A 20,981-nucleotide genomic window follows, 5' to 3' on the forward strand; every position below is an offset into this window, starting at 1 on the left:
TGTCACACCGCAGTTTAAATCACGGGATGTGGATTAGCATAACGAGTAAGCATGGTGTATAATGCACAATGATAATTTGCGTTCAACTTCCTGTGCAATTTAGATATCAGATTGCTAAAGGGGCGTTCTATTAAACTGGACACAGGAAATATCATCTGATAGATGAAAAAGTAGATTTACGAGGTAGCGTGCCATATTTCTATTGTACGATGCGTAATAATGAGGTTATGTTGGAATTACTCGATATTCGATTATTTATCTTCAAATCTTCAAATATATTTTTTAATAATAACGATTACAATTTCCAAGAAATCATTAGAGAGATCGATAGATTTTTTCAAAACGTAAAATTTAATATTCTATATCCAAAGAAATTTGCAATACCGTATTTAATTATTTGTTTAATGTATATTATTTATTAAATTATAATTTTTAAAATATAACTTTAAAATCTATATATCTTCTGGAACTTGAAGATACTTAATGCGTGTTTAATTGGAACGAAGAATCGTACGATTACGTACATTTTTAAAATCACACGTGTATTATCTTGGGAAACGATGGATCGGATCGATATTATTCATCGCATGACTCGAACTTCTTTTATATTATGTTTTTCATATCAATCCAAGTATGATGGACAACAAGAGACCAACCGTGGAATCGACTGAATAAATTTTAATTTTCCAAGCCGCCAGCTTATTCACCTGTACGTACGTAGATAACAAAGTTAAATTAACTAGGCAGCTATTCTTCCATTTATTCACGATTGTTCCTTTTGTATATTAGTTCTTTCAAACTTAATCACTCTTTTGTTTAATTATTGGTAATGAATCGACAATAAAATGAAATATCGTTTTTTGCCCATATATTCGCAACTTTTTTCCATGCCTATTCATGAATCAATTTCGTATTTTAAAGTGACAAGTTGAATCAACAGCATCGTACGTATGACAGGTTAAAGAAACTTCTTTGGGTTATTCGCAATATTACAATGTTGGACGGATATTTAGAGCACAGGTAACGAGATCAAGAGGATAACAACTTGCGACATGTTTAATCATTACTGACCAAAAAAGGATGTTTCCAGTGAAACGAGAAATTCCAAGCAGCCTGACAGGAATAAATCTAATATTTATTATGATATATATTTCGTATAAATAGGATAATCATTTATTAATTTTTCCATTTTACATTGTTCGTGACGATTTTATGAAAAAAATTCATTTAATTTAATATTCAATCTTATCTATAATCTTTAATAAATATTTTGTATTTGCAGAAAGGTGATAGATCGTTTCCACAATTATATTGCCATTTTGAAGAGTTATCGCGATAAGATAATGCCTCAACTATGGAAGGTGTTCGAGTAGTAGTCGTCTAAGAGCTTTGGGATTCATTTTCAGAATATCAAACTGGTGTGTAACACCGTGCCAAGAGGGATACTCGAGAGTATTCCTAATAACAATAGATAATAATGAAACATTGGGATCAGAATATATTTTAATTATCGTTGATCGACATTTAACTATATTAAATAGAAAATAAAATTTACAGATGCGATATTTGAAACTCTTTGAAATTTAAAAAGGTTTATAGAAGTATGTATAAATTTCTTGATATTTTTTTTTTCTCATTTGATTTTGAGAAATTATCAAAAATTTGATATTCGTAAAATCGTTCAAGATATCGTGATATCAACTAAAGATTTCTTCGTTATAATAATTTTCCACGATAGAAGAAGAAGGTCGGAAAGGGATGATCGACACGTAGAGATCTAATGCAAATCTAATACAACATGGAACAGATAGGGGGATTACAATTAAGCCGAATTACAAATGCCACGTACGTCCAATATTGTACTACAATATTTGTACTTCATCTCTCGTATACGGCATACACGCAATGACAGATTCGACATTATTAATGAAAATTTCAGATTGACAGGTTAGAATACGTTCGACCTATTGGAATTTTAAAACAGGGACATAGCATTCAGAGTTGGAATTTTTTTTAAAGGAATTGTGCAGAAATTGGCGCGATTCTTATTATTATTTTTTTTTCTCGATAAAAATGAAAAGAAAAATTGCACAAGCGATAATCAAATTCAACAAAGAGGGGAGAAACGAGCGAATTAATTCCCCGGAATCTAATGGAGAACGATTGTCGGTGATTAAAATATAAATGGGAAAAGGTCAACAGTGAAACGATCGGTGTGCACAGGATTTGAATTGTGCCCGTGGCGCAAATGAAAACGAATAATTCATTAACATTCACCAGTTATTCCCCCGGTTATTCGATATCGAAAGTACTTTTTGCTCCGCCCCTCATCTCTCATAATTCTCCGCCGAAAATGCTATATTCCGAATTTTCCCATCTCTTACTTGCTCGCACAACGTACAACGCGTTACAGGAAATAACGAGCCGACGTTACAACATTCGAAATTTCCCGACTTAATATTTGCACCATCGTGCTAATTGCAATTTCCTCTTAGAAAAAAATGTCGCGTGCTTGCATTCTCTTTTTTTTTTTTTTTTTGCGAATTGAACTATAGCTGCAACTATAAACAGATGATTTATACAGTCATCGAAGGATAATCTTTCTTTCTTTTTTTTTTTTTTTTTTTTTTTATAATTTTATAAAAGTATAGGCAAATTGAATATACATCTGTAAACTATCCATTTGAAGATCTTTCTTTTCTTTTTAAAATTCGTATCGCAGTATAAATTGTAACGCAGTTGTAACGAAAAGCACGTTTGAACGCCTGTCTGAGCGAGGCGTGTTCATCTGCCGTAACGGTTTAGAGCGTAAAACTTTGTATTTTTATGCGGCCTTTATTACCAGGGCTTGTTTCCTAAGCGCCTCGCTTATAAAATTCGCGTTACACAGTGAATTACATTGAACGTATTCCTCCACGTTCGCGTTAACGCCTTCGAGAAAACGTATTGAAAACGTTCCATAAAATATTAACTTGAAGATATTATTTACGTTAAAAAATATGTCATTAACAAAGAAAACAGGATAAATTGTATAAGTATACCCGAAATATATAATCTTGCAAAGGATTTCTTTTCGAGAAGAGAGAGAGAGAGAGAGAGAGAGAGAGAGAGAGAGAGAGAGAGAGAGAGAGAGAGAGAGAGAGAGAGAGAGAGAGAGAGAGAGAGAGAGAGAGAGAGAGAGAGAGAGAGAGAGAGAGAGAATAACAAACAAATTATATTAACACCTTCTTTTCAAGTTTCAAATTTCAAGTGAAGGCACTCGAAACGAGAGTTTGAAAGTTGAACAAGTTAGCTAGTCGTTCTATTAATTGTCGAACATGTTTCGAAACTAGTAAATACTGGTATCACTAGTATATTTCAAATTGTGCGGTGAAACGTCGGACAAACTTGTTGAATTTCTGATAGCCGTAGAAACTTGCTCCGATGGAACTCTCGTGAAAGACTCTATTTGAAGAATACGATATTCCGAAATGTCAGACATTTCTATCGTACATTTATGATAAAACGAACGAAATTGAAAATTAAGAGTGAAAATCATCAAGATTCGTATCGCGTATAATTTAATAACTTCATGATTTTATGGCTTTGTTATTTGTGAATGTTTAAAAATTCCAAATATTTATTTATAAATATGAATCGCGAGCTAATAGCTTATAAACAATCCGATGATTTCGGATGGAGAAATATTCAACTCGCGTAGAAAGAGGAAATGTTTCATTTTAAACGCCGTTCCCCGAGAATAGAGAAATATATATCGCGATATTTTTGCGACCTTGTTATCGAAACTCGCCTGAATTCTGATGCCTGTTCGTCCAGGCGACTCGTTTCTTTCCGCCATAACCTTTCTTTCCAAGTGCCAATAATCTATCGTTAATATTCTAGCGTTACTTCGACTACTTTTCTTACACTCTAATAATTCGATGACTCGTTAATTATCATAATATAACCAATTGGTAACAATCGAGTGTGACATTCTCGATACACTTGGTTTTCGATGACTCGTTAAAAAATAAATCGATCGTGGTAATGTTCGCTTTCCAATTACCAACAGTCGGTATTCTCGATACATTTGATCCGAATGATATGGATTTCCTCTCTCATAAGATCAATCGTGATACTTGCTAAGAAAATTTCGCTATCTTTAAAAAATTGTTAATAGATGTAATCATAGCGAACTACGTTAGTCACGATATAAAGAGACAGACTACGAATTTTAATTAGAAGTTGAAACACTTAGAGCGTTATCTCGTTTTAACAAAATTAAAACTCGAGATCGAGGGCTAATTTGATAAATAAGAAGATTGACGCCACAGAATTTCGAAATTGCCAGATATTTCCAGATTCTGAAGATGGAAAGAGAAAGCATCTTTCAATTTCTTTATATCGTATTTACATTTTTTATTAAAGAATCTTTCCCCATTAAATTCGTGATTATTAAGACATTAAAAGAAAATATAGGAAAAAATATCGATATATATATAAAAATTAGTTGTAATAAAATCTTTAAGATATATTTCATCTAATATTAGACAGAGGTTTATATTTTACCGGCAACTGGTGTATTTAACAAGAGTGTATACGTACGGTTTCTAATCCGACGATCCCTTACGGTTAAATTACTGTCAAAGGTATCACGTTCCACGTCCCAGATTTATGATATCATCATCGTATTTCGTGGGATTCGACTTTGTTAGACATTTTTCCAACTCGAAAGTATTATAGAAAATTGTGCGAATAATTTTGAATAATAAAATTTTAATAATCCTAAAATTATAGAAATATGAGATAATTATGGTTAAATGTAATTTCAACGATTTAAAATGATTCGTAAACAAAATAGATTCGCATTGTATTGTTCGCATTTTCAAACAATTTTTTTTCTCTCTCCACAAATCTAAAAAACTTTTAACGTATGAAGCTATGAAACGGAATTGACGTGAAAAAATGATACGCGCGGTGGAAATAAAAATGGTGCGTGAACAAGAAAATGTGAAAAGCGCTAGTGATAGTGGATTGTATATGATCAGACGTAGTTGGCGCTCGATACATACTACTGCATTTCGCCATAATTTCTGACATTTTCATTATTCCAAATGTGTTCCAAATAAAAAAGTTTTTGGAATAAAAATTCGATTAATAATAATCACTCGTTGATTTCCTTCAATTTTTTCTCCCCCCCTCCTTTTTTTTCTTTTTAAATATTTCGTGTAAATTTATCGTTACGTTTATAAATTCGTATAAAAAGTCAAGATATAATAAATGGTAATATTCAATGATAATATTATAATTCAACAAGATTATCTCTATGATATAAAAATAATTCTGAATATTTTTATTTGTTCGTGTTGTTTTGCCATCCTCCACTCGTTTATCGCTACATATTTCGAATAAAAATTTCTTTTTTTCCTGTTCAGAAAATAGAGAATAATCTAAGCAAGTTTACCGGAAAAAATGTTTCCTTGGTTTAAGCGAAAAATTTAATTAATTATCCTACAACTTCGTTTTAATTATCTCGATTTTTCTCGTTAACCCTTAATCAGAAAGAAAATAATTAGCTGGCCCCGTTTTATATCGATACGGAAACTTCTTTGTGAGCGAAGAGAAAAAATTAAAAATTATCCAACGAATATTTCGTATAAGCGGAATCCAGATCTTTTCAAATTCGAATCCAAAATTCGAGATCTAAAAACTCTTAAAGAAAAGAGATTAGAAATTTTCGAAATTTTTGAATTCTTCAACTTGAAATTTTTTTTTTTTTTTTTTTTTTTGCGAAAAATCGTTCTTTGTTAGTTGTTTACGAATTATTTCTTATCTAAATTTGCAAGATTCAAAGATTTCTAACTGATTTGGAACTCTGAAAATTCGAACCAAACGCGATTTATAATTTTTCTAAATTTCGAAGGATGCCAAATTTCCAACGATCCCATATTCACACGGGACAGAAAATTTCGAAGAATTCTAAAGTCTCGAGTAACGCTTACATACGATTTTTCCATTGATCCAACCAATATGAAAAGTAGAATATAATTATAATAAAAAAATGATAATATATTTCGCACAAAATTTTGGAACAGAAAATTTCTTATTTTCATCATTCTCGAAATAATTTTTTTTTTTTTTTTTAAATTTCGAAGAATTCTAAAATAATTCTATACGATTCTTTCATCGGTCCAAATATGAAAAGTAGAATATAATAATTATGATAAAAAAGTCTCCCTTCTTCTTCTCGATCTGTAATAATTTAAATGGCGGAATTCCAAATTTCCAGATGTTAGGTTAGGTCAAGTTAGGTTACGTTGTTCAACACGTTTTATCCCAAATTCTTAATGGATGCAGCAGCTCGCCCTTCCACTAAATTCGTGGAAGACGTTTGATATTTCGAATTTGGCTCAACAGACTCGAATAATCGATAATACACGAGTAAAACGTGACGTTACACGTCAATTTAAATATTTCGATTTTAATCGCGCGCTCTAATTCAGATCGATTTTTAATATCTCCGTTTGGCGAACGACAGGCAGATTGATATTCAATTTCATTTTATTTCTACCGCTTTTAACAAATAAGGACGGACCGTACTGCAAACAAATGTAATTTGTCACAAGCATATCGATGAAAAATTGTTCGATTTTTATCGTTTTATATCCCACTATACAAACGAAATGTCAAACGTAGATATATATATATATATATATATATATATATATATATATTTGTGAAATTAAAATAAATTTTCCTAATCTCGACGAATCGTTCGATATATAAATCGATCTTCGTGCGAGCAATTAAAGCACACGTGGATTTGATTGAATTTTAATTTTAAAAAATACATATGTGTATATTCGATGAGAAAACGTGATTTGAAAAGTAATTAAAAAGGTAGAGAAACGATAGAATCGAAATACCGTTGGCAAAAGATTATCACTGGACAAAATCTAATTTCCTCCCTCGCCGTGAAATGTTTGACATGTTTCTCCCCGCGCACGTTTCGATCATGAATATGCACGTCCATTTTCAAATGTTTCCTCCCTTGTCCCTACATCGTCCGACAATGTTACTATCCCGTGTCATAGATGGATGGAATCCGCATTGCGTTTGCATCATGTAAAATAATTTGCCTTGCTTATCCTCCAAGAGATTCAGAAATTATCTTCTTCTTTTTTTTTTTTTAAACGTTTTCTCGAAAAATGAGATCTCAAAAGAGAATTCTTCCACTCTGTGAAAATTCTTTCGTTTTTTCGGTCGAAAAAAAAAAAAAAAAATATGGATCGATTCAGGCGCCTAAAACCAAAGTTTTATCATAGAAATGGAAAAATTTTTTATTCCATTTTTACGTACACCTTCCATACATTTTAATTCCAACTTTGATATATATATAGTTTAATTATCCTTGGAACAACAATCACTATCGCAATCGTTCGAATAATTGCATTAGAATGTTACATTCCAACGAGGATAATGAAATATTAAAAGGAACGTTTCACCAGGGAGGATGCGTTTCATGCATTCTGAAACATTCATCAATAATATTAACGAAGATACGCAAAGCTTAATCATCCTTGGAGCAAAAATCGCGTGATGTATTCAATCTTCAAAGGATCTCGTGTATTTTACTTGGATCGAATGTGAATATATAGGATCGTTTTTACGGAACAAAAATCGATTCGTCGAATAACACATAGACCCATAGTGAAAGTGTGTAATATAATAGCGTTAAAAGCGTTTGGAGGAAGTTGGTTTCATAGGAAAGGTGACCTACCGTCGTACACAACACGGAAAAAAACGTTAATGTTCAAAAGTTATTACTACGCACGCACAACGGTGTACGTGTCACGTCGACACTCGACACGGCTATAACACACGGCTCGACGTGTCATAATCGCTTAGTCAGCAGAATGTAATATCAATCGTTGAAGCGTTTCCACCACGTTTTTTGCAAAAGGGAAGAAAGTTTTCACTGTTCGAGCGTGTAGAGAAAAGTCCGTGCGAATTTTATTCTTTTTTTTTTTTTTTGGTGGAAAATGGAAAAGACTTTTCTCGCCAATTTTGCTACAAAAGATTCGTGGGTGACTCCTACGATATTAATTATCTTTTTATTTTTGCACTTCGTTTCTTAATTTTTCGTGTAAAATTCCGCATTGTGAAAGAAGAAGAAGAATTTTTGAAACGCGGATAAATTATACACGTTTTGAACACGAAATTGGAACACGATCTTTTTAATTTTCACAAATACTTCTTACGCTTCTTTCGTTTCAAAAAAAAAAAAAATTAAATATCGCTCGTTGCACGTTCAGTTTTATTTCCACGAGAAAAGACGTTCGTTCGTTTCCATGTATATAATAGAGATTGGGATTGCGTAGGGAAAAGGATCGAAGGGGGAAAAGGAATTATCGAATTTTCGAATTGGAATAAAGAAAGACAATCGAAAGAAGGAAAATTTCCACCAGAGTTTCATCTTACAACGAACCGGTCCCAAAGGATATTGACCGGTGAGCACACCCACGGAGAGGATCTCTCCTTCCATCAGAGACTTCCCTTAACCGAGCTCCAATCTATTTTACAATCGACTCTAATTTCGATGGCAATCGATCGCGTAAATCTGCGCTCTAATTTCATTTCGACGTTCCAAATTGAACCCAACCGGCTATCCTCCGTGGAAAACGTCCATTTTCTTTATCAGCCCCTAATTAACCCTGATTTGCGTGTCGCCACTTCTAATTGCGCCCGTGAACGCGTTTGTCCAAGCACGGGAGGGAAGAAAGGAAGGAAGGATCTAGATGAAAATTTCAAGATCAATTAACGAGTGCAATTAACGCGCTTGGCTTTTGATTTTTCGAATCGTTTGCACGGGATTAAATTAAATTAAAGGTTTTTGACGATTTTGCAGGGGAAAATAATTTTTCCCAAACTTGAGCAGGTAAGAGGAGGTAAATTCCATTTAATCTTAAATTTTTGTCAACACGATGTAAATTAGGAGAGAGAGAGAGAGAGAGAAAAAAAAAATTAGAAATTTTGAAGATGACAAACGACTTCTTTTTAATATTCTTAGTGATCAATTATTATTTTTCACGTGAAATCATAGAGATTGCAATACATGTCCTTCTTACGGAGTCTTGTTTCGTACGAATCTCCCTCTCACTGTTTCAAAAGTGCGTTTCACGAGGCGAGGGGAACAACAAGTCCCGTGACAATTTGAGCGTGAGATGGTCTGCAATTTTGCATATGTATTATTATGTATGAAATAACACGATAGGATAGGATAGGACCACCAATACGGTGCTGGATACATTTGCATTGAAATCAAATATTTGAGGCGAAGTTGGCGACACCCGCGGCACGCGCGGATAATACATTTTTTCAATTTTTAATTTTATCCACCCGCTTCGAACGATTATTTTCGCCAATTACGCGAAACTCGAATTGAAAATTATTTTATTCAAACACGAAGCGACGATATATAATGACGGATTACGATTGTTCCGCATTCTCCCATCCGTAATTGCGAAATTATAAACACTTATTATTAACTTTTGTGCGTTGTGGAACTTTATCGACAGAGTTGTTGCTTTTTTTTTAAATCAATATAACAACGCGACAAAAGATGGAAGAATCGAGTGAAAATATTATTTATCGCGAAAGTACATTAAAATTTGGTGTTCGAAATTTCGTATTTTCACCGATAAGAAAAATGTGAGAATTGAACGGAAATATTATTTATCGCGAAAGTACATTAAAATTTGGTGTTCGAAATTTCGTATTTTCACCGATAAGAAAAACGAGAGAATTGAACGAAAATATTATTTATCGCGAAAGTACATTAAAATTTGGTGTTCGAAATTTCGTATTTTCACCCGATAAGAAAAATGTGAGAATTGAACGAAAATATTATCGCGGAACTACATTAAAATTTGGAGTTCGAAATTTTGCGTTTTTATTAATTCGTGTCGTGATAAAAAAGAAAAAAAAGAAACGAGAGAATTGAATAAAAATAATAATTATCGCGAGCGATGCAATAATGGGCGCGGCTCGATGTTTCGTGGAATCGAACGATTTTTTTTTTTTTTTTTTTTTTTTTTACGTAGATACTTAACCTTTACGAGATTTTATTGAAATAGAGGTGACCGGTAGTCGTAAATGGTAATCTTTGCCAGTAATAAGCAGAATTTAAATCTGTCCTCGGAATGTCAAACACCACTTCTATGAGTTCGAGCACAGAAGCGCGCTTCATTTCAACGACGATTTTATAATCCATTTGCTTTTTTGCGCAAAATCTGTCTCTTTTTTTTTTTTTTTTAACGAGAAAAGAACAGAAACGAATCTTTACAAGGGGAATAAATTATTTTTGTTTCGAGTTGGGATAGAAATTTTCGAATTATCACCATCGCGTTATCCACGATGAAATTTGTCGATAAATTATTTTCGCGTGTGATTGTACACCCTTTTTCTCCTTGTTTCGCACACCAAGCATTGTCGCGCTTTCCTCCTCCTCCTCCTCGTCGAACGTTACATAACAACATCGCGGTCTCGTGCAATTTTTCCTCTCCTTTCAATTTTCCTGTTTCTTCGAATATTACAAGCAATTTTATTTTTACATTACATTTTCTCCTTCTTCAAGGCACCTGAATTATTCGAAAAAAAAAAAAAAAAGAAGAAAGGGAGAACAGAGATTGCTCACCTGCAAAACGAATCGATTATGCGCGTATCTGTTTCTATGCCCGATTGATTTCCCGCTGCGCCAGTGATGGAAATGCAAGAATGCGTTTGTCCTTCCTTTAATTATTATTCCAACCTTTGCCCACGTTTTCCCGTTTAAGCTTCAACGACACATCCATATTTTCCTTTTTCTTCGTTTCACAAACCGATTTTTCCCATCCCCTCCAAAATTTTATCAATATTTAGCAATTATTTAATCCGTTTTAAAACGATCTTCCACCTCCTGAATCTCCAAAATTTTATCATCAATTTATTTTTAAAAACTCGAAAAAAATTAATAACGTTATGTCTCTATTTTTGGATTATTGCGAATATGACGAAACTTGTGCGGGAGATTAATTTTTAAAATACAAAAAAAAAAAAGAAGAAAAGAAAAGAAAGAAACATTTTTTTTTTTAAGTAAAAAAAATATTTTTCACATAAAAAAATTTTTAGAGGAGAGAATATAAATTTACAATCGATACTTCTTCTTCTATACGTTGTTGAAGAAGGGATACTTTATACGCGATTACGCGCGCAAAATTTGCATACATCGCATCACTCTCGAGAAACACTGGAAATAACGGACGAGTGAGATATGACTATGATACGAGGCAAATAAATTTATCTCATCCGTGATTGAGCTGTGTTCGTTTTTTTTTTTTTTTTTTTTTTTTTTAAATTTTTGCAACGGTACTTTTTTACGAAACATTTAAACTCGATTATCGATGGGATTAATAAGCGAGGAGGGGCGATCGAAATATTGTAATTTTCGTTTTTAAATCGGCGATTCTATATCCTGCCTTTGATTTCGATTTCGATTCGAATACGTGTACAATTTCCTGATTTAATCGCTGTCTAATTCCAGTTAAATTTTGTATTGATTCTGTCCTCCTCCCCCCCCCCCATACTAAGTTTAATTCGAGTTTTGTACACGTGAAAATATATATATATATATTATATTCGATAATATTCGAAATGAAGGCTCCTTTCATCTCTGTTATAAAATCGTACGACCGATTGCAATTTATCGAGTCGGAAAATTAGGTACTTTTTAATTGAACGTAATAAAATTATAAAAATGATTTGTCGGAGAGTTAAACGGGAATGGTAATAAAAATAAAAAAAAAAAAAATTAATACCTATATTTTTAACGGAAATACTTTTTTCCTATCATTTTTCATTTTATCTATATTATCAAGAATTTCGAAACATATGTTTTAAAAAAATGATGCGAGAGGAACGTTTCGAAATTGTGATTCGAGGAGACTGGCCAACAAAAGATTGGCCAACTTTTATCCAAACTACCTTAGCACTTTAAACAAACTTAAGAATTCCCATTTCATTCAGATTCTTCGTTTAACGACGAAATGAAAATTGCCTCCAAAGTTATTTCAGTTTTTCAACACTTGACAACGCGGCTTTAACTTTGCCCTTTACTTTAAATTTTGATATTTCGCTCAACAGCGAGTAACGGTATTTCGTAATCTATTTGATCGAAAACGAACTTCAATTCAACTTCAATTCCTCCAATTTGGAAATTGGAATTGACTAAATAATCTATACCATCTTTAATAAATTGATATTTGCACTAATTAAAATTTAATATAATTCTGTCTACGATAAAAGAGAGAGAGAGAGAGAGAGAGAGAGAGAGAGAGAGAGAGAGAGAGATGAAGTTACGAAGAAAATTTTATAACCTAAAATTTACATCTCAACATAGATTAATTTTCTAACGTTTGATAATCAATACTTGGTGATCAATTTGTAGTCGCGTATTCGTAATATGCTACTCAATTCATTACATCCACTAATGGTATTTCAATGACAAATGTTCCAATACCCTTGTGCCCTCTTCCAACGATTAGTTACCATTGTTAAAACAACATCTGTATCTAAACTCGCATACCTCGTTTTCTCAAAATTAATCGAACGTTTGCTAATAATATTCAATAAGATTTCAATTACGAATTTAAATTTCTCTTCCTGCGATATTTATTATCGCGAACATACATGGAAATATTCGTATCCAGGATAAAATAAAATTAAAATTGATCAAATACTTAGCGATAATATCACGTTCGTTGAATGACCTCCCTTTCAAGTCGATAATACAGACACCTACTCTATCTTCTTTTTTATCTTCTTTTCGATATCGTTCTTCTATCTTCTAAGGCGTTATAACAAGAGAGACGAAACGTTTCTCAACTGCGTAACCGCGCAAACTATACGCGCAATTCGAGGCATTTCAATAATACTCCCGGCGCAAGAAACATCTCAGGTATGCTATACCGTTCGATAGATGGAGTTAGACAAACCATAACCTTATATCTACTCGTCGTAAGTAAGCGTTCGATAATTACCATTGCTTTTAAAAATTTTCCAAATTTCTTTCGACGCTTTTTCTTCTTCTAATATTCTTAAAGATCCTTTTTCTTAACTTTTCGTTACACGTATACGTATATTACAATCCTTTCTTTTGGATAATTAATTCTTGTCAATTCAGTAATGAATTGAAACTCGGTCTCGAATGAAAATTCTGTAATTCTGTGGGAGACAACGAAAGACAAGGATAATCAAAATCGAACGTGGAAATCTCTCACCCAACCCTCTTTCTTTTATTCGAACGAGCCTCGAAATCGTTCCATTCATGTAATTGGGATTAATTAACGGTATTAAAATGCGATCGATCGGTGGCCAATACTCGTGAAAGAGAGTGTAATTTAGACTGGAAATTTCCATAACATCCATCCCTGATCACATATGCAAATTCGAGATACCGTTGTATCACGTTGATGCCATGAACCGCGAAACGATCGTAACCGGTATCACTGATTGACACGGTCAATCCGATTAAGGTAAACCAATTAAGGGAACGGGTTGGTGAAACGATTATTTCTCACATTTTCCTCGCGTTCCTGGACATTTATGCGGGCAAATGTATACTTAACGATGCAAAGTAGTACACGTGTACACGTATAAGATAAATGCAAAAATAAACGTGATTAGGATATCGAATATTCTTCTATTCTTAATAAAAAAAAAATCTTCGATTAATTATAGTATCAAAATTGGATAAATTGTTATTAACAATTAAACTGTTATTTGCGAAGAATGAATAAATATCCAAAAAAGTACATATGGGACATTTAAAGGGTGAATTCAAATTTCTATTTAAATTCCATTTTTTTTCCCATTCGTAAAAATTTGCCCAAATATCCATTGATCCATTAATCAACCAAATCGATATCAACTGTCTTCGTAAAATTTATTTTCAATAATTTTCAATTTGAAATTCTCAAATTCTTCTTTTCTTATAATCATTTCCCTCTCTTTCCTCGTCCTAATTTTCTTTATTCTTCTTTATTCTTCTTCTTACGATTTCATTTATCAATTTCTTTTCTTTTCTTTCGTTTTTCCACTATTCTTCTGCTTCTACTTCCCCATCTACTTCTCTGTTTTCATTGCTTCCATGCTTCTCCTTCTGCTTCTCTGCATTTCCATTTCTCTGATTTTTCAGAGAAATCAATTATTCCGAAACGACCTAATTATTCGTTATTTGTTGCGCTTAATTTTCACTCGAGAATCTCGCAAATTACTAATTATTAAATATTTCGTGTTAACACCATACGGACAATTGAAATACAACTTTTTTAATTAAACATTGCGATGCAACAGAGTTGGGGAGAGGCGAAAGAAGCGAAGGAATGGAAAGGAAGGATCGAAGTCTCTAAAACTGTCACGAATATATATTCAATAATTTCGTGGAATATCTCGCGGAAATTTGGTCGTCACAGAACAATATTTCTCGAACCTCTCCTCGCAGAAATTATTCCGTAACGAAGTTCCAGCAACGACATCTTGTTAATTGTGTAATTCGATATTTTGCGCTATGCGCAAATGATATTTCTGGCTGTACAAACAACACAGTGTCGTTGGACTTGTTCGAATATGGTACTTTCCTTTCCTTTTTTTTTTTTTTTAAATATTCAATCAAGATTTACATTTTGTTTCTAATTGTAACTTAAACCTATTATTTTAACAATTAAATAAACGAAGGTTAAATAAATTGGTTGATATTTGGAATAATAGGCATGCAATGCTTATTCTTTCAATTAATCCTTTGTGTCCGCGTGAAAACAGTATTTTTCCCTAGAAAAGAACTAGGGAAAAATATAGTTATAAGGTTAAGATTTATCATATTATAATTTAGAAAGATCTACTACTTTACTGGCATTTATTAGTATAAATTGGTGAATTTTAATTGCATTGGAGATATTCTCGCGAAAAAATGAATTGGAAATGCAGGATGAAGCTCCACGTAGGAATGCTCATTCTTTAGAATGATCGATTTCGAAGATACGTAAAGTATGCGCATCCTGGATTAAAAATTCGGTTGAATAAATTCCATTGCACGTGGACTGGAATATATAATAAGTAGGTGCGTGTGGGTATCACAATTTAAATTCTTCCACGGGGAAATCACTTGAACCGTTTGGAAAATTTCTAGATAAATCTTTTCTCTCCAATTTATTTTAAATTCTGTCCGTCCAATTAAGTCAAGTGTCAAATAATTTTTAATTTCCTTTTTTCTCTGACTTGTTTCATCAACTCGACGCGTCTTAAAAAAAAAAGAAAATCTTATCGGAAAATAATTATTGATCGCGTCAGAGATCTTTTAATATTTAAAAATTTAATATTTAAATGATAAATTGAGATATCACACGAGTTTACCGATTTAAAGATTCTAACAATAATAAGATAACAATGATTACCAAAATATATTGAATATTCAATGTGGAAAGTGTGGGATCGGTATCATGGATTATCCTAATTTATAATTAGCATCGAAGTTGTACAAATTATACAAAAAAAAAACATGCAAATTTAGTGGAGAATTTAAAATGGAATTAAAGTATATTTATTTACACATCTTGAATGTTAAGATAAAGAATTAAATATCCTAATTTTTCTGTATTATTTTATCTATTTTATTCAAGTTTCGAATATCGGTGCTCGATTCAAGTGAAATCGAAAATTTTATATAAACTTTTAGCAAGCACACGATAAATATTTGTAGAATGGAAATAATCTTGGAAACAATATCTTGAACATATTTCGTCGGATTGTAAATGATACGCATAAAATAATATAAAACATTCAATGTTTTGTATTGTGATACTTGCACAACTGTAATTAGTAATCATAGATTTATAAATCATTTTCCATTAAAATATACAGTTGTATATTATGCAAAATATAATCTTATAAAATTTTTTCAAAATTGCAAACATTTCTTCGTACCCTTTTCATTCTCTTAACAAAAATTTCGATTTGTATAAACATAAGATTAATTAATCTCGTATCTTTAACAAAAAAAAAAAATCGATCCACCCATCATTCAATATTGTTTCGTGAAAGGAAAACATTCAATAATGATTATCGTTCATACGATATAATACATCTCACGTCATCCACAGTTCCTCGGCCATAAAGACTTAACAAAGGGCTATGCTATCTTTATCCTAACGACTTTGTTTTGTTAATATCAAATAATGTCGTACGAGTCGAATGACGTCAAAGGAACGAGATGAAGAAGTGTGAGAGAATTGCAATTGACAATTCTTTCGCATAATGGAGAAAAAAAAGAGTATATATATATATTTTTCTTCTTTTTCTTTTCCTTCCTTCTATCTGTCGTAATAAATTACGGAGGAAGTGAGAATGAAAAGGAGGAAGTCGAGGAATATATTTTCACATCGGTAGCCTCATTGTCTGGTGCAACATCGCTTGTGCTACTGCGCGACCCTTTATGGTCAAAGCACTTCGAAGCACCGATCAAACGAGCGGTATACGAATTTGTAATTTGACAACCAAACGTTAAATATTAATTTGAATCGATGAATTCGGCTGATTATTCTGATTTGAACGTTTATGATTTTTTTTTTCGAGTGATAAATCTCGATATATTCTTCGAACAAATGTCTACAGAATAGAAAAATCCTGTTTTCGATTTCTCGAGACGATTGTATTTATAATGATAGGGAAAAAAAGAAGAGAATGGAAGAGAATTGGAAAAGAGAATTTTTTTTTTTAAAACGGTATTAAAATCTTTAAGATGTTGAGAAGATGGGACAAGAAAATAATTAAATCTGTCGAAATGTGTTAAATGACAATTTGCTACTATCCATTCGTTTACACAAATACGTTTAATTAACGGTAATTATGATATATTGTAATTATAATAACAGATAATTTGATTAATTTCAACGTGACATAAATACATAATTTCCCATTGTGCTTCTCATTGTCTGATTAAATTAAATAATTGATAACAAACAAGCTATCAAATTTAATCTATGTTTAAAATTTCGTTCGAGCAATTTTTTTTTTTTAAAGTCATAATTCAAAATGATAATTTGTAGCATTTATGTTTCTAAACTTCTTAATCACGGTCGAATTAAATAAAAAAGAATAAAAAAAATTGCTCGAAATTCGTATATACATATGAGGATATATCTTTCGAGAGACGTTTCGAAAGAATTAACGAGGGAACGGAGAAAAAGTTCCACGAAATTTACATCTTGAATTTCATTTATTTCATTTTCTGTGGAAGGATTGGTCATGCTACGATCGATACTTTCGCAAATCCGCGTGTAACTCCGCGATTCTTGCGAGGATTTTAATTGAATTCCGCGAAAAAAATAAAATTAAACGCTCGCCATGGTAACCGATTGCCAGAAAATAAAAACGTATTCACTTTATCCTTCTTTTATTCTCGTTTTCTTAATCCTTTAATCTCGTAAAATAAATAAGAAACTTTTCACTGTAAAAAATCGAGACTTTTGTGAAAAAAATGAAAAACATAACCTATTAATATAAAAAGATCAAATGTATACATGTTGTCATTCGATAAACAGATATATTCTTTTAAAACGAAATTCCATTTGTAAAATATTAAGTTTCTTTAATTTTTTTCACCAATCAACCGTGCTTTAAAACAATCGAGATTTTCAGTTTATAAGATTAAACATTGAACCGTTCCGTTTGATGTATCCACGAATCTGTGCGAAAGCTTGAAATATTTGGTAAATAGACACAAGAGAAATTATACGGAATGTTATTCATGCAAACTATGCAAATTTTTCCCGAATCAAAAATGTGAAAAATTTAATGGTATTTAATTATGTTTCGTTGAGTAACAATAATGATGAATTAATTATTGACCATTTATTACGAAAAAGATGCATTTAAGTGGCTATGCAAAAATTTCACAATAATATAAATATAATATTGTAAGGCACTCAAAACGAAGCAATCTACTTTTTTGAAGATTTATTCTTATATTTCCTGGACAATACATAAAACACGTATGAAAATTCGATACTAGGGAAATATATGAAATATGAAAATAGGGATTTTAATAATTCCTATTTGTTAATCGTAAGATCAATTCGAACCAAGAATAATATTAAATTGATACAAAATTTGATTTTAATTTTATGAAATATCATATTATATTAAATAATATATAAGTTATTTTTAACAATTCATAAAATTATTATCGAAAAAGAAAAAAATAAAAAGTTACTAAAACAATAATGCCACTTTCACAAATGCTTTAGTTATATTTAAATAAAAAATCGTTTAAAATCTCTTTATATTCTTTTTCGAAAAAACATTTAAACAATAAACATTTTTTTTTCCACAAATAAGTGCCACAAATATTTTCATTCTTTATTTTCTCTTCGATTAGAGAAAAACAGTATCAATTTTGTTCTCATTTAATTATTCTCATTAAAAAATTCAATTGTGTAAAAAAGATAATATTTAAATTAAGAATTTGTTTAAATAACATTGTACATAATTAATGGAATAAATAATTAAGTTATATTATTTCAAGCGAAACGAAATATCTAAATGTATTTGAAGAACGTATGATTTATGACATTTATAACATTTAGAAGTTTATGTATTCAACTAGTATTCGATAAATAAATTGATTAGTTAAATTTTAAGTATTCCAATTTTATCTCAGTTAAGGATATTTTTTTCGCTTGAATTTCACTGAGGATGTTTAAACGTGATTCGTTAAAAAAATTATATTCCTAGATGCTAATTATATTCTTTATTTTTTATGTCTCGATAAAGCAACGATTTTGAAAAAGTCACTACGATATAATACTCTTCAAAATATCTATTTTTCGAATTAAAATTCGAATTAAAAAGAAAAAAAGATATAAAAAAAATATAATCGAAATATGATCGTTACTATCATTCATTATAACTTTCGTGGCGGGATATTCAAACTCTTAATAATACACATTATCTTGTCAATCGAATTATTACAAATTTACACATAAAAAAAAACTATTACTTCAAAAATAATATTTCACAATTACACAATAATAATTAGGACTTACCGATACGATGACAAGTAACGAAGACACTAGTTCGATTTCTCTTTGAAGACAATAGCAGATTCTTGATGACAAGTAGAATCGTATAAGAGAAAAATCCGTTACTATATAATTGTAGACATAGATCGTACTCGCGAATTGTCTATTGGTAGATATTACGTGCAACGACCTCCGTGATTCGTTTCTTGTGCTATGCGATAGGTGCACCTGTTTGCGTGTCACTTAACCGTCATGTATATATGCACAAAAAAACCCGAGGATTTTTTACGAATCGAACGCGTATTTATTATTTCGTATCGGTGTATAATCACGTTATTAGATTTTTTAAAACATTAAATAAATGATAAATTGAAGCAATATAGAATTTACGCCATATAAATAATACCGGTCCTACCGCGTTCACGGTCGAAGCGATACTGCGAGGCTCGTAGCGACCCGGCGTCCCCTTCCACCATCGACCCGGAGCGCAATAACCAATCAGTGTTTTCGATTCTCTAACGTTTAAACTCCTTCCGTTAGATCCATGAAAGGCCGATGTCAGTTATGTGAGGGGGTGGAAAGCACTTTCGGCGGTCTCACGTGTTGCTTCGCTGTAAACATCGATGATCTGGATTTAATTCAATTACTCAAACGTAACGAAATGATGTCCGAATTCTTGTGTCGATGCAAATATAGTCGATCGTAGTATATATAATGAAAACAGATATTCGAGGAATTCCTTGTTCGTAAATAAAAGTGTATTACATGGAATGAAAAGAAGAAGAATAAACATATTGTGGCGGCCATAATGACGTGTAGGTAACGAAATTAAAATTTAGAATGTGTTATGTATTTGTATATTAATATTTAATATATAATATTATTTATATTTAATATTTTTTTCTTTAAATGTAGATAACATATATGATAAAAAAGAGAAATAAAAATAATGTTCGATAATTTATTGCGAATATAAGGTTATGTATTCGTATTATTTTATTTCGAAATCAATTTTTTTTTAAATATAACGAAACATTTACATTTATAGAGATGTTTAATATTTAGGAATTCAAATTTTATAAATAATGTTATAGAATTCATCTTGTTGATTAAATATTGATTAAATATATCAAATAAAATGAAATATGAATTGATTATTAAATTATATGTACATTAGTTAAATATAAAATATTAATAATACATGTAATTACATAATTTATATTTTGAATTGTTTAAAACTTTTAAATTTATAATTAGATACTAAAATTAATTAGATATTAAAAAAATTAAATAAAATTTTTACGTAATAAATAATTACATAAGATATTAAAATTTTTTTAATATTATGCAAAAATGAATATATAATTTTTAATAAATTATAAATCATTCATTTAAATGTACAAAATGTAATAAAATGGCAAAATTTTTTAATTAAAGTTTAAAGAATTAAAATTTCTTTGATAATGTGATAATTAATAATTTCATAATGGATAATGTATAAAAGTTTCTAAACCAGAATATAATTAGCATTTTCCAAGAGATTACTTCTTGCCACAGATTTTACTTATGTTTATTATTGTCTTTTTATTATCTGTTCTATCTTTTAACAAAAAATATTCTTGAACTTTTATTAGATACATATTCCTTAATGTCGTTTAATTTATTAATTTATTAATTATTTAAATTAATCTTTTCAAATTTCTATGCAAAAAATTTTAATTTAAACTTAATTAATAAAATAAAATATTCAAAATATTTCATGATTTAATATTTTAATCTAAAAACTATACACATAAATTTCATTAATTAATAATGTATTAATAATTAATAATAATTAATAATAAGATTAAATAAAAGTTTATTATTAAGTTTATTAAATGTTATGTTAAA

General features: G+C 30.7%; 1 protein-coding gene and 2 long non-coding RNA genes across 6 annotated transcripts in view; 2 read left to right on the plus strand and 1 right to left on the minus strand.

Annotated features, from left to right (window-relative positions):
• Positions 1-19,532, minus strand: part of LOC100866826 (uncharacterized) — a 37,575-nt gene extending 18,043 nt beyond the window's left edge. For 2 of the 3 annotated variants that reach the window (XM_086911375.1, XM_003697837.4), the window contains exon 1: positions 19,116-19,532. The gene's annotated coding sequence lies outside the window, so the exon portion shown is untranslated. The remainder of the gene's footprint in view (positions 1-19,115) is intronic. The other variant, XM_086911374.1, reaches the window with a different exon arrangement.
• On the plus strand, positions 5-1,285 carry LOC147657093 (uncharacterized). 2 transcript variants are annotated; one of them, XR_015293132.1, is made up of 3 exons: positions 5-183; positions 477-709; positions 922-1,285. It is a non-coding gene; the product is annotated as an uncharacterized LOC147657093 (long non-coding RNA). The 2 variants fall into 2 exon arrangements; XR_015293133.1 differs by having other exon boundaries at positions 22-183; positions 958-1,285.
• On the plus strand, positions 1,280-3,063 carry LOC116415146 (uncharacterized). Its single transcript, XR_004225712.2, has 4 exons — positions 1,280-1,418; positions 1,558-1,601; positions 1,687-1,845; positions 1,940-3,063. It is a non-coding gene; the product is annotated as an uncharacterized LOC116415146 (long non-coding RNA).
• Positions 19,533-20,981: the final 1,449 nt, after the last annotated feature.

The sequence above is a fragment of the Apis florea genome, unplaced genomic scaffold, assembly GCF_048593485.1.
Source record: "Apis florea isolate Af1SG1 unplaced genomic scaffold, ASM4859348v1 contig_32_pilon, whole genome shotgun sequence".
Lineage (NCBI taxonomy): Eukaryota > Metazoa > Arthropoda > Insecta > Hymenoptera > Apidae > Apis > Apis florea.